This window comes from Drosophila ananassae, chromosome XL (assembly GCF_017639315.1).
Source record: "Drosophila ananassae strain 14024-0371.13 chromosome XL, ASM1763931v2, whole genome shotgun sequence".
Classification (NCBI taxonomy): Eukaryota; Metazoa; Arthropoda; class Insecta; order Diptera; family Drosophilidae; genus Drosophila; species Drosophila ananassae.
Window position 1 is genome coordinate 17455481 of NC_057931.1, and position 14471 is coordinate 17469951.

Consider the following 14471-nt stretch of genomic DNA (forward strand, 5'->3'; position numbering starts at 1 on the left):
ATCAATGAGCTCTGGATCCGTTGCCATGGTGTTTATTCCTTGTTGGTTGTATATTGAGCATGATCCTTTTGAAGAAATTCACCAAATTTTCGTTCGTGGATAATGTTTGGGCACCGCGGCAAACTTGAACTCACGGAAGAACTGGTCAGTCTGGAGTCAGAATTTTCACTCTATGAAGAGCCTGCCGTAGCTTCACTTGAATTGACGAAATGAAATCCTGGGTTGCACTTCCAAAGGCTTGGTGCCGACGGGGTTCCTGCTGGTGATCCTGGAATGGGCAGGATTCCTGCTGGTGATCCTGGAATGACAGAACAGCAAACTTGCCTCCCGGTCTGTAGCCTCTATTCGCCAGCAATTGTCTGATAACCTATTGTGATATAATATTTAGTTTTCTTTGCTATTTTTTCTTAATTGTCAGATTTTTTGGATAGTTTGAATTAAATTAAATACCATAATTTTTATTTACTTTTTTAAATATATAAATTAATATTCTAAAAGTTCTTTGAATATCGAAAATAAATTTTTTGTTTTTTAAGGTCTCCTGGTACACGGAGGAGCAAGAGGGACGGCTCGACAATCACGAGGACAGCCTATATATTCGCACTGAAGGTAAGGAAAATTCGTTGTACACTAGACAACATATGCAATATTTATTGAAAGAGATTGTGGCTGGCCATCATGACCTCATTGATTTAGATTCAAGCATTAAAACAGGTGGACGTACTAGCGATCGATTCCAGTTAGGCGAGCGTAATATTTTACTTTTCTGAGCGAAGAACCACAAAAAAGACTCGGAGTTAAGCACAGGCCGCAAAACCTCCTGTCAAAATTCGAAAGTTTGTCGGATATTACCGGCAATGGGTCTACTTCAACGAAATTTTTACGGAATTCGTCCACACTCCAGACTATACCGATGCAGTAAAATTCTCAATATTAATTGGCTAAAAAATCAATACCAAAAGAAACGGCTGTTGATCAAGTCCACTATCCAAAATTTTTTCGTACACCCCCACCTAATGGAGCAGCGAGACAGCTGTGCAGCTGGTGATCCAAACGATCACCACTCTCAATGCACTCAACTTAAGATCAATATTGATACACATCATTGAGGAAAGATTGAATCCAAACACGCTGTCATCTTTAGAACTAGCCATCACCGATCCAACCACTCGACAATCTCTGAAGGTCTCTCAGCTTATCTTAATCTCCAAAAGAATGGCGTATAAACTGGAACTCTAATTGGAGCCATCAACCCTAAACATTTCTGGCATAGGAGAAAAACTAAAGGAGCATGAAAAAAAACTGTGTTGACCATATCATCATTAACCACTGGTTTCCAAAAACAAATCTACGTAGTCGTATTACTGAAAACAATGCTCAATTAACCATTCCACCTATTCAGACACGAAAAAATATCCCACTACAGTTGCGCTTCGCCGATCCTGAATTTACACAACACCAGAAGATTGATCTGCCGTGGGGGGCCGAATATAACTACCGGCTTATGAGGCCAAAACAAGCACATTTGACATAAAGACAGCCACTACTCCAAAATACAGCGCTGGGATGAATTGTAATCGGGCCAGTATGACTGGGATCCGCGTTAGATTTCAAGGCAAAAGAAGTTGTCAATCATCACGCGGATAGGGCACCGGAATCTATCGAGCCACTAAAGGGTATTTGACGGGTATATAAAGGGTGCAATCGACGCATCAAAGCGAAGTTCTAATTGACGATGAATGTTCAAGTCGGAACTAGAAAAACCTGGAAGATTAGTGAAGTTTCCGCCAATGGCGGATCAACAAGACGAGCCTCAGAAGGAAATTGAACCACAAACCCAAGGTTTTTAAAGTGCCAGAAAACAATAGAATTCAAGGAGTTTAACTCACCGTCAAAACTAAAGTACGCATATGGGAGACATATCACCCGGTAAGGGTAACAGAGCCTCTGTAGGAGGAAACTGGCAGCCGTCTTAACCCATTTCCTTTCTCTGTTGCGTATCTGCGCATCACTCTTCAATAAATTCGTATGTGCCGTATGTGTGAGGTATCGCTATACATTTTTTTGTTTGTAAGGTATATCCTTTAGCTTCCTTCCCTTTATTATCTTAACCACTTCCAAAACGCACACTTTTATATGTAGCTACATGTTTTTCAGACAAATTTTGAATCGCACAATAAAGATTTTCAAACGTCGATTCTTGTACTGATTAAGGATACAATACATTTACCAAAATGCAAGGAAGAATTAAACGTGGTTCATGAGTTATCTAGGTGATATTATTCGTATTATAGATGAGTCTCAATTCTGTGTTGCGTGTACGCAAAGTTGGCGCGTTGAGCAACACTTGGGCGGGTAGTGTTCTATATCGCTCATTGTTTTCAGTACGGTGAGATTCGACTAAATAGCTTGGTAAAGTCGATTGCGAAAATATATTTACATTTGATGTCATACGTATGGAAAATGGAAACGAAATCGTAACTGTTAAGTATTGTTATTGTTGAGTCGCTGGTGAGATCATTGTTTAAATTCGCGGAGATAGACGAAGAAGCTGTTACACCTCTAGAGGAAAAGATTATTCGTGATGAGTTATTTAGTTGTGGATGTAGTTGTTTTGGAATTTTGCAAATTTTGAAAAAACTTCAATGAAAACTTGGCACCTGTAAAAAGCTGACAAAACTCCATTCGACCTGTTTCGGATGTTCTTGGACGACGAAATCATCGAAAAATTGTTTCTAACACAAACATCTACGCTCTACAAAAAAAATATTATTTGCTACTCAACAACAAATTGATCGCTTAATCGGAATTCTTTTATTTTCGGTTTAGCCAGATCTTGGGCTGCTTAACGTGAGACAATCAATGCCTCGACCCACTTTTCGAACACTAAAATCAATATTACATCTAATTGACAACAATAGCATAGACAAGTCAGACATATTTGGCATTTTTACTACACATTTATCAATTGATGAACAGAAGATTCCATATTTCGGTCGTCATAACTGCAAAATGTTTATAAGAGGAAAATCAATACCCTTCGTCTTCAAACTGTGATGCCTCTGTTCTGATTCAGGATTTCTTGTTCATGATAATACGCAGGTAAAGGGAGTTCTTATGATAAAACCGTGGGCATATGTCTTCCTTGGTGCGCCGGTGATTCTTTTAATGATCGAAGTCATCAAAGATCCGGAGTTTCATGCGTTTTAATTCGACAACTTTGCGCCGGTGATTCTTTTAATGATCGAAGTCATCAAAGATCCGGAGTTTCATGCGTTTTAATTCGACAACTTTTTTACCTCATAATTTTTACTCAGCTTGCTTAATGAGAGAAAAATCCTGGCAATTGGCTCTGTGCGATGAAACCTTCTGAGAGGAGCAAACAGTGTTCTTTCAACAGCGAAACGTTTAAAGCAACATTCCTGGGATACGTGTTTTGAAAACATCAACAAGATATTTGTCTGTCGTTGGCAGGACAATTCTGAAGTGACGGTCCTTCAAACTTTATCGATACTGAGCCCACACATGACATTTGCATGACAATGCTGTCTCCAACTACCGAATCGAAATAAAAGTGGTGGTGCAATAAAAAAAGTGGCTTTCCCTGTTTTACGTATTTGAAAGAAATTTAATTGAACTGGTATGTTCCCTTAAATCTAAAATGTCCAGATAAAATCCAGATAAATTCCCAAAACCGGCGAAAATGGGTTAGCCTATATAATAATATAGCCGATTCATTTCTGGGTTTTAAAAATATATTCTCAAAATTTCCCAAGAACTACCCACACCTATTTTAACAATCACACGTCAGATCTCCGAGATGCAATTTACATAAATTTAGATAAAAAAAACTTACAATTTTAACCAATTTTACAATTTCAAAAATATCTACCAATAAAATTGTATTTATTTTGTATTCCTTCATTTTAGTTCATGTTTATACCCTTGCAGAGGATATTATAATTTTGGTCAAAAATGTGCAACGCAGTGAAGGAGACATCTCGGACCCTATAAAGTATATATTTTCATGATCAGGATCACCTCCTGAGTCGATATGAGCATGTCCGTCTGTCCGTTTCTACGCAAACTAGTCTCTCAGTTTTAGAGCTATCGAGTTGAAACTTTGCACACATCCTTCTTTCCTTTGCAGGCAGTTTATAAGTCGGAACGGCCGGGATCGGTCGACTATATCCTATAGCTGCCATATAACTGATTGATCGGAAATGCCATAACTTTGGTGTTTTTTAAGTTAGAGGGTTGGGAGTTTCAATGGATTCCTCTTTTGTCAAAATAATTCGATATGCCAAATTTCATAAGGATCGGCCAACTATATACGATCCGCTATATATCTAATAATATAAGATGCGTGGCGCCACCTAGCGGACTGCGACTCAACTGCAACGGTATATAAACTTCGGCTCCGCCCGAACACAAACTTAAACTTTCACAAATAAAAATATGTGTTTTTTGAGTTTACAAGTAGAAATTTATTTAATTTTCAATAGCAGGATTATTTTAAATAAACCATTTACAGGTAAGTATACAAAGTATGGACTCTGGGAAGTAGGGTCAAAACAATCTGGAAGTTTAAATAAAATTGATTATTAAATTTGTAAATAAAATTCTTTTTGTATATTTTATGTAGTTTAATTACGTTTTTATATTCCATCTCTACGCAAAAAGCAGCCAGCCGATGCATAAAAAAGCAAGGTATAGGAACAGCTTTGATAGAGTTTGTTCATCTTCGTATTGGGTTGTTCCACGATTGGCTGCTAAAAATAATCAAAAATATATTTAATTTTTTCACTGAATTTTTATGAGCGTATATAAGGGTATAAGTCTCCATCTCCACGTCATGCCATCTTAATGTAAAGCAGAAAAAAATATTATATTACATTTTCATGAGAGAGGGAAGCGATTAAAGATTTTATTAAATTAAAAGAAAAAAAGTATTGCATGGACACATTTAAACGCGCCAGATATTGATTACATGTATTTTTTTGAAAATTCACGTATTATAATACGATTTTTCCCACAATAAGAGTGGTCGTATATAAGATCGAACGCGTTAGATATTCTTATAAACTGTAAACAAACTAAAAATAAGAAACAGTTTGGTTAAGGTAAGTAAATCGCTAATTCTCAGGTGTCTATTTTTGTAGTTTTTTTTTAAAGTTAAATAGTCAAGAATAAATTCGGCTCCATATCGGTGTTTGGTTTGGTATAACACTAAAACAACTCAACTAAACAGAGTACTTAAAATTCCTAATTAGGCCACAAACTATTTAAAAACATGAAAAATATAAACAAAAATAATTTTCCACCCTCCTTGTAGAGATTTATATTCCTCCCTCTTTTTATTAAAGGTTCAGGTGGTTTTAATTAATAATAAATTAATTGGAATAAATAAGCATTAAAACCAATGCAAAAAGCTTCACTGAACTTGTAGCGCCAGTCATGATTCATTAATGCAAAATTTGCGTTTACTTGATCTGTGTGGGTACCATAGGAAAGCCTATCTCTTATAGCCTCTAAGATCCACACGATCAAAAATAAAACAAGCCATTATGGAAATCAGAATATAAAAGGCTATATCGTCTAAAAATCGTCCGATTTGGCTGAACATAAAACGTTCCTTCTATTTTGGGACGTATAATATGAAGGTTCCCTGAAAGGCTGTATTCTTTTATTGGTTTTAAAGTGCAAAGTTAAATTTTCTCGGTGCAATTATAGTAGTCAAAGATAGCCGAAAGGTTGAGTTGTAAGCTAGAGTGTGGAGTCAAACAAGCTCGAGACATCCACTTTTTGTTTTATGTTTATTGATTAATATTATATTTGAATTATTTTTTAGTTGTGCCAATAATATATCTTCCAATATAGACCACAAAAAAAAATTATATATATCATCTTAATATCCGAAGCTTGTGACAATAGTTTCTAGTGGAACCAATAATGGAACCCAATGTAAGCATAACATCTGTGACAGCGTGACCCATTATGCCACACCGATGTGGGACGGGAGGAGAGAATTCCATTTTTGAAGTTCAACGTCTTAGGAACATTAATGATGTTTACATCGAACGAAGCCTCTCAGTGTACGTGCATCTTTACTCCGAAAATTAATGCATCTCTCCAATTACTATGACATCGGCATAAGGTTAAAATATTTCCCGGCTTAATAATTAGGCAGATTTGTGATTATGGAACTAAGCGGACGTGTTTACCGAGAGCTTTAGAAAAACGTGAAAAATCATAATAAATTAAAAAATTGGGGGCCCCATGATACGCGAAAAGACACTAAACTACTTTAAAAATACAACTTAAAGAGTCGTATGCGACATATGCAAAACACACGAGTGAGTACGGCTAAATCTATAAAAATGCAATCAAGTAACGAAACCTTTCATTGCTGCCGTCTACTGGCCGTTTTAAAATCCTGGAAGGACAATTCCTGGACTTCAATAACTCCCTTCAGGATCGTAATATAGCCGCAGAAGACTAAAATGACAATCCTACGCACGGGGGATCACGTCATCTGACTCCCAAAGGTAGGCAATTGCCAATACAATTATATACGTGAGAAAGAAACTGGACTATGTTTTCCCTGAAAGCCTCACACACTGGCCAGTAGACCCACGACAGCTCCCCGACCTTATTTATTTTGGGGTTATTGCCAAAACGGTTTCGGACTTATATTCAGACCGCTCGCTTGACATGAACTGAACACCTTTTTAGGCTCACGTCGCCAAAAACTAACGAAGGAAGTACAAGAAAACAAGAAAGGAAAGCTAACTTCGGGCGGAGCCGAAGTTGTTATACCCTTGCAGTTCAGTCGCAGTCCGCTAGGTGGCGCCACGCATCTTATATTATTAGATATATAGTGGATCGTATATAGTCGGCCGATCCTTATGAAATTTGGCAGATCAGATTGTTTTTCCCAAAATAGAATCTGTACCAAATCCCATCTTTCTAACTTAAAAAACACCAAAGTTATGCCAATTTCGATCGTTCTATGACAGCTATAGGATATAGTCGGCCGATCCTTATGAAATTTTTTACACAAGATATTTTTGTTAAATATAACATGTGTGGAAAGTCCCAACCCTCTAACTTAAAAAACACCAAAGTTATGGCATTTCCGATCAATCAGTTATATGGCAGCTATAGGATATAGTCGACCGATCCCGGCCGTTCCGACTTATATACTACCTGCAAAGGAAAGAAGGATGTGTGCAAAGTTTCAACTCGATAGCTCTAAAACTGAGAGACTAGTTTGCGTAGAAACCGACAGACAGACACACGGACAGACGGACAGACGGACAGACGGACATGCTCATATCGACTCAGGAGGTGATCCTGATCAAGAATATATATACTTTATAGGGTCGGAGATGTCTCCTTCACTGCGTTGCACACTTTTGACCAAAATTATAATACCCTCTGCAAGGGTATAACAAACAATATAAATCAAATCAGCAAATCGAAAACCCACGCTCCCTTCAATGTGTATCAAAGAATCTTGAACGCCCTTGTCAAAAACATTATTGCGAAGGTCGGAAATGGGAACTTTCATGTTTTTCCGCTTAATAAAAGGAACATCTATGAAGCTAAGCTAAAAAGGAAGAATATTTCCGAGCCGTATCGAAATATCTGGACGATGCTAGGATAAATTTTTTAACTACGTATCATCTTATAAGCAGAAAAGCCACGGAAATCGTAAACGCTCTAAAAAGACACATTTTAAACATTCTACAAAAAAAAAACAAGAAGCCGTAACCACTCTTCAAGGTCGAACTTGAGGCACAAAGCAGATCGTTGCAGAAAAACAAAGTTAACCCGATCTATAAACTGCAATATATATTATCGCGTAGAATCACAGTGAAATTGTCACAATACAAACGTATTGGTCCAGTGCAATGTATTGACTGTAAAGATTAAAGACACACAAGCTCATATTGCACACTTCGTCTGGTACGATGATCTATGATCTGGGATAGGAAATCCAATACTCTACAATCCAATACTCTCTTTAGCCTACTCTACAAAGCTCTCAACAGAACCCAGCAAAGCCACAGGGAAAAATGGAAACTATGATGTTTACCCTACACAAAGTTAGATGAAATTAATGTCATGGTAACGGCATGAGGAAAGAATATATACATTCTACCGAACAGATCATCTGGATATAAAGGCCCACAGCGGTACCGGAGTCCTAATCAGAGAACGCATTGAACACCACTATCCCCAAAGGTTTGCAACAAACTATTTGCAGGCCACATTTATACAAAAGGACAAGGACAAAATGACAATTCATGTACTTCTAAAACACCCATGGGAATCGTTTCATAACCACAGAAGACTACAATGGTAATTATAAGCCCTGGGCAATTTTACGCAATCATAAATGTGAGAAACAACCTGATCCCCACATACTAGCTAGAAGACCCACGAAAGACCAAGACTTTATTAATTTTGCGGTGACCAAAACGATATCGGACTTATATTCATATCACTCGCTTATGCTATTAATTCTTATCCGAAGTCCTGATATCAGAGCTTGCAAATAACTATTAACCGTTTTGTTTTGACTTGTGCCAGCATCAAATATTGTAATTATCACTAAATAGTTCTCTCAGTGTATCTAGTCGCAGCGGTTCACAATTGCCCGTTATCAGCAGTTCCATCTTCTTTGATTCTCCCAGATTCGCATGCGCTTTGTTGTTCTTAGGTATCTTGGACCGGCCGTTGCGTTTGGCTTTGAGGTGAAACTGACCCATAATAAATATTGAAATCGAAATTGTAATTGTTTAATTCGTCCGCTATTAAAAAACTGATATATATCAGAACCAAAAAACAAAGTATGCTTGCTCTCCCTTAGAGAGAAAACCCTTTGATTTGAAATTTTGACGTTTTCGGTTGAGCTTTAACAGATGAGTTAAATTTTATGGGGTCTCTCAAAATAACTCTCAGCGTGGTAACACACTGATTCATGTTCTTCAGCAACAGGCAGCAAAAGGCATAGCTGCTGAATGCTCTGGGGGAGGCTGGATCCAAATCCAGCCTAATCCTGCCACAAGTTTATTTGCCTTGCCACCAATTCAGCCACATTGTACACCTTTGACAGTTTCACTTACGCAACAATCAAACGAAATCAATGTTGAACTTGAGGTCGCCTGTAAACTATTCAATGGAATCATTAATCTTGGCTACTTCCCAAAAAAGTGGAAGAAATCTATCGTTATATTGATACCGAAACATTTAAAAGACCACACAATTCCGTTATAATACAGACCAATAGGACTACTGCTGTGATAAATACGCTCAGCTTTTGAACATTGAGAATACTGAAGCACTATTTTCCTCGACAGCAATATCATGCGACTACATCATTGAAGCTGGTGCTCCACAAATAAGCTCACTTGTACGTTCTTTAAATTTCATAAACACTGCGAATACAGTGCTGCTAAGATTAAAAGAACGACGACCAGTCGCAGTGTACACAAACCATTCAAGAAATGTTTCACCAAATTGAAGTTCGTGCCTCCGACCAGTCCGTACAGAATATTTTCGAAATGGAGAGATCGATCGATCTCCGCATATATGTATGTATATTTGTAATGAAAGTGATGACTTCCTGGACAATTTTATACTAATGAAAAATGGGGAGCGATTAAGAGTTTCCCAGCAGCGTTCGTGAAATATCTGGAGAGTAAGAACTTCAGAAGAAAGTTCCGGGCGTGTGGTTTCTCGAGTCAGACATGCCAACGTTTGTAACTATACGTGAGTTGCTGCAGAGGTCCGCAATCACGAGATTACCATAATCGCCGAAAGAGCGCTCACTATCAAGGAATATGCACTAATTGCCTTTTTACTAAAACGTTTTTACACATTGAAGGTGGCTTCAACAACATACTACCATGCTCAATCATCGTTGCACTAACGGAACTTGACGATCGGAGTTGACAATCGATATGTTCAGCTAATACGACAGTTCCTAGTCAACAGGAGTGTCAAAGTAACTTTTTGAGACAATGTGGCGGATAACCTACTGCGGTCCATAGAGGGTGGCGGCTACAAAGTTATTGCAAACGCGGACGATGTTGCTTTATGAGCGCCCAGGTATATACGCATGGGGATTTTGAGAAATGACTTACTTTTTCGGTTATTGTTCGAGACTGACTTTATTTTAGATCAAAGGTTCTTTTATATCTAAGAATATCTAAGTCACACAAAGCAAAATCAAAAAAATTACACAGGCCAACAGCAAAAAATCTCCACGCATAATTTCACCTGCTTCATAATCTTTAAGCTCCCCTGAACCAAAGTCTAGAACAAACATAGGTTCTATCACCCACAGTTTCCACGGTACACCTAAGAGACAACTTCTGTGAAGCTTTACTAAACAAGCTGAACCTGCAATAGATACGTTTTGAACAAAGAAACAGTTTTAGATAGCCATGACTTTTTGAAAATATGAGATTAAAAACTCCAATTTAATTGAAAAAAAAATATTGTTTAACCACCTATAATAAATGCAATAAAATTATTTCGAGTTTTTCCTTATACCCAAAATTAAAACATGGTATAATCTACTGATTTCAATAAGAAAATAAAAATCTTCTATAGAAAAGTGTTTGGGGAAAAATCAAAGAAGACCAAAAATTAATGTAGAAAAACTGAGATTTCAACTTTGGATGAGTATTCCAAAGATATGGTAACTGCTAGATACAATTTTTTAATTTTAGTTGGTACACATACATTTCAAAAATGATATGTACTGGAAACAATGATGTTCATCGCCATTACACGGCCTACATAATTCAATATATGGTAAAATTTGATCAATTTCTTCTCTTAGGTGTACCGCGGAAACAGTGGGTGATAGAACCTATGTTTGTTCTGGACTTTGGTTCAGTGGAGTTTAAAGGTTATGGAGCAGGTGAAATTATGCATGGAGATTTTTTCCTGTTGGCCTGTGTAGTAGAACAAAGGGACAAGATGTGGCACAGACCATTGCAGTTCCAACCTAATACCCTAGAAGGATCGTGTCTGGCTGTCGACATTTCCATAAATAAGATAGAAACATGAAACCCAGCATCGTTCTACGGTTTGTTAATGATAGTAATTTGATAAGTAAAAGTCTACTATGATAAGAGGGGAGGTGACCATCTTTTAATAAAACCAAGCACACCCATTGCTTCATTAACCATGGTAGATGTATGGTCGGAAAAATATAAGTTTCAAATCTAATAGTACACAGATTGTTAACCTGAGTTAATCCTTCTAAGGCGTTCCCATAGAGGAAGTTCATAGGCTGGTGAGGACTAGATCAATTAAAATGGCATGAGTTTACATTTCGATCCATTAAGCTTTAAGTTATTTGCTAAACACCAATTTTGAAATTTAACCCAATCGGATTGAAGTCTAGACTGGGCGCTAGTGAATTTATACTGAAGACAAAGATTAACGTCATCCGCGTACATAAGTATAAGTGATAAGTAGCTTGAAATCCAGATAAGAAGATCAGTTGGCAATCCCAAAAGACTGAGTTTACTTATAAACAGCGAATGGGTAACAGAGTCAAATGCTTTACTTGAGTCAGTGTAAAGACGTCTGTTTGTAAGCCATTCCGCAATCCATCCGTGATAAAAGACGTCAGCTCCAATAAGTTGGTAGTGGTGGAGCGGCCTTTTATGTAGCCATGCTGACACGGTGATATTATTAAACTACATAGGTATTGCAAATGTGGACCGATCAGTTTTTTTAAATGTTTTGGAATTGCTGACAATTTAGAGATCCCTCTATAATTGGCCGCATCGGATTTTTTCCCTTTTTTATGTAGAGGAATAATGAAAGATTCCTTCCACATAAGGGATAGATGTCTTCAGCGATAGATTAAAGAGTTTGAGGAGCGGTTTGCCTCGGCGCCGTTCTTCAAAACACAGCCTGATACTCCATCGGGGCCTGGTGAATACACGGGCTTGAGCTTAAGAAGATCCGATAAAACACCACTTTGATCAAAAGATGGGCAAAATATAATGTTGGCTGATTGGATAAGTGTAAGGCTGGGAAAACTGCTGCTAGGTGAATAAGTTTTTTAAACAAAGTGTGCAAAGAGATCGGCCATTGCCTGATCAGTGTTCGCATATGAGTTCTCAAACGTAAGCAGAGAAGGAAAAGATACATGTTTGCGCTTAGTGTTTCAAAGTTATAAAACTGCTTCGGATCTGCTACTAAGTATCTTGAATAACTAACTGTATAATCTATGATAATCTATGTTTATTTAAAAGTCATTTAATAAAGATGCTGAATAAATCCAGTTGCCAGTTGATAAATAATTGTTATTTCGCGACGCGGACTGTAAATTGTTTTTGTTTATTGTTTTAAAGTTCACAGCACTATCGTCGAGAGCAACTCTTTTATTTTTTTTATTTTATTTTTGTTTTCTATACATTCAGTGCGCTTAAAAAAAAACACATCCGTCCGCATTAAGATAAAGAGAGGCACTTTTTATACCCTTGCAGAGGGTATTATAATTTTGGTCAAAAGTATTCAACGCAGTGAAGGAGACATCTCCGACCCTATAAAGTATATATATTCTTGATCAGAATCACCTCCTGAGTCGATATGAGCATGTCCGTCTGTCCGTATCTACGCAAACTAGTCTCTCAGTTTTAGAGCTATCGAGTTGAAACTTTGCACACATTCTTTTTTTCCTTGCAGGTAGTATATAAGTCGGAACGGCCGGGATAGGTCGACTATATCCTATCGCTGCCATATAACTGATTGATCGGAAATGCCATAACATTGGTGTTTTTTAAGTTGGAGGGTTGAGACTTTCCACACATGTTATATTTGGCCAAAATATCTTGTCTACAACAAGACTTAGTAACTTAAAAAACACCAAAGTTATGCCAATTCCGATCGTTGTATGACAGCTATAGGATATAGTCGGCCGATCCCTATGAAATTTTGTATGTAGATATGTTATTTTGAAATAAGATATGTTGGTCAAATATAACATGTGTGAAAAGTCCCAACCCTCTAACTTAAAAAAAACCAAAGTTATGGCATTTCCGATCAATCAGTTATATGGCAGCTATAGGATATAGTCGACCGATCCCGGCCGTTCCGACTTATATACTGCCTGCAAAGGAAAGAAGGATGTGTGCAAAGTTTCAACTCGATAGCTTTAAAACTGAGAGACTAGTTTGCGTAGAAACAGACAGACGGACAGACGGACATGCTCATATCGATTCAGGAGGTGATCCTGATCAAGAATATATATACTTTATAGGGTCGGAGATGTCTCCTTCACTGCGTTGCACACTTTTGACCAAAATTATAATACCCTCTGCAAGGGTATAAAAACATTTGTTTAATTGAACTGTACATACCAGGAGGTCGAGGTTCGCCAAAGTTTAGTGAAGAAGTAATAAATCCAAAAGGAAAGGCGCCAATGCCAAAAGACATGTGAAAACCATCACCAAATCCAAAGCCTGGAAATCCAGGCGTAGGCTCCGGCTCAGTACGTTGTCCTGCGGGACGGGGTGGAACCTTGTTGCTGTAAAGAGATATCGGGTTGTTATGAATAAAAAGTTAGCTCCATAAATATATTGTACCGTGGGTCTTCCCGTCGCATACTATTGCGTCCGTAAAGTGGTATAACTTTATCTTTATCGACAGAAGCTTTGCATACTGGGCAGAGTTTTCGGTTAGGTCGAGTTAATAGCCATTGATGCAAGCAGGGCCAACAGAATAAATGTCCACACATACTGACAACGGCATCTTTGGCTGTGTCGAGACATATGTTACATTCATAAAGAGATTCGTCGTTCAATTCCCTCTCGTTCTCGATGTTACTTTTCTCTGCTTTTATTTTTGTGGAATCCAATGTTGCTGCAACACTCTCACTTCTTGCAATGTTATCCCCAACAATAGAATTAATTGATAGAGAATAAGATGAATTTGTGTTTGTTGTCTCAGTTGAATCAGTTTGACTATGATGGCTTGTTGAAGGCTCTTCTGAAGATGCGCTTGTAGCTTCTATAGTCCAATTAATTTGGTTACAACTCGTACGTCTAGTCAATGCTGCTTGCACGTTACGATTGTTAGAAAAAGATGACGCAGTAGGAAAATCTGGTGACTTCATCAATTCCGGCCGTTCCATAATTTATAAAATTTTAAATTAACCTTTCAAATTTGGCTGTTTTTATAAGAGTTCTAAAAAACAAGAAGGAAAAGATATACACTCTGTTTATTAGATTATAAAGTTAAGAGCGTCGGAGCGGTAAGATGATTCATTAGGTGCCATGCGATCATGTAACACAGATTCCACCTCCACGGTATTCTGACCAGTGTCAATGCAATATATAATATAATATATAATATATAATATAGAGAGCGTTCATTAGACAGACTAAAAGTGGATTTGGTTAGCGGTTCAATGACCAACTCAGTGCGCTTGATTC

General features: G+C 37.6%; 1 long non-coding RNA gene and 1 pseudogene across 1 annotated transcript; one reads left to right on the plus strand and one right to left on the minus strand.

Annotated features, from left to right (window-relative positions):
* The first annotated feature begins 904 nt into the window (after positions 1–904).
* Positions 905–3594, plus strand: LOC123257525. The gene is made up of 2 exons (XR_006507619.1): positions 905–3102; positions 3318–3594. It is a non-coding gene; the product is annotated as an uncharacterized LOC123257525 (long non-coding RNA).
* An 869-nt stretch (positions 3595–4463) lies between these two features.
* LOC26513838 lies at positions 4464–13944 on the minus strand (annotated as a pseudogene).
* Between the last annotated feature and the right edge of the window lie 527 nt (positions 13945–14471).